The following is a 456-nucleotide window of genomic DNA, read 5'->3' as shown; positions in this document are numbered from 1 at the left end:
GCCCAACCCGATTTGATAAAATATTAGATCTCTGTTATGGTACAAATAAGGGAGCATATCAATCAATCAAGCTGCGTCCACGAGGATCCACAGACACAGGCAGCGCACTACGATTTGCAATTTGCAAACAGGTTTAGCACTGCATTACAGGTTGTCGTGGACGAGTGGTTAAGGCGATGGACTTGAAATCCATTGGGGTCTCCCCGCGCAGGTTCGAATCCTGCTGACAACGAGAGGCATTCTTCAAGAGGGGTAGCAAACTCATGACACAATTTAGTAAATCACAGGTTACCCAATTGCAGATGTACCTTCATGAGCATAATTGTGTTATCTCATAGGTAATGGAAGCCACCAAGGTATTTCTTTTCAGTCTGTGTTATAAGATTTGCAGTGAACGTTGTATAGCAGTGCAATCATTTAACCCAGGTTTGATTTCCAGCCATTTACAGGTTTTAA

At 43.0% G+C, this 456-nt stretch overlaps 1 non-coding gene across 1 annotated transcript; it reads left to right on the top strand.

Annotated features, from left to right (window-relative positions):
- Positions 1-150: 150 nt before the first annotated feature.
- Positions 151-232, top strand: trnas-uga. Its single transcript has one exon. It is a non-coding gene; the product is annotated as a tRNA-Ser (tRNA).
- The last annotated feature ends 224 nt before the right edge of the window (positions 233-456 follow it).

Source organism: Etheostoma cragini, unplaced genomic scaffold, assembly GCF_013103735.1.
Source record: "Etheostoma cragini isolate CJK2018 unplaced genomic scaffold, CSU_Ecrag_1.0 ScbMSFa_664, whole genome shotgun sequence".
NCBI lineage: Eukaryota > Metazoa > Chordata > Actinopteri > Perciformes > Percidae > Etheostoma > Etheostoma cragini.
This window is presented reverse-complemented; position numbering and strand designations above follow the sequence as displayed.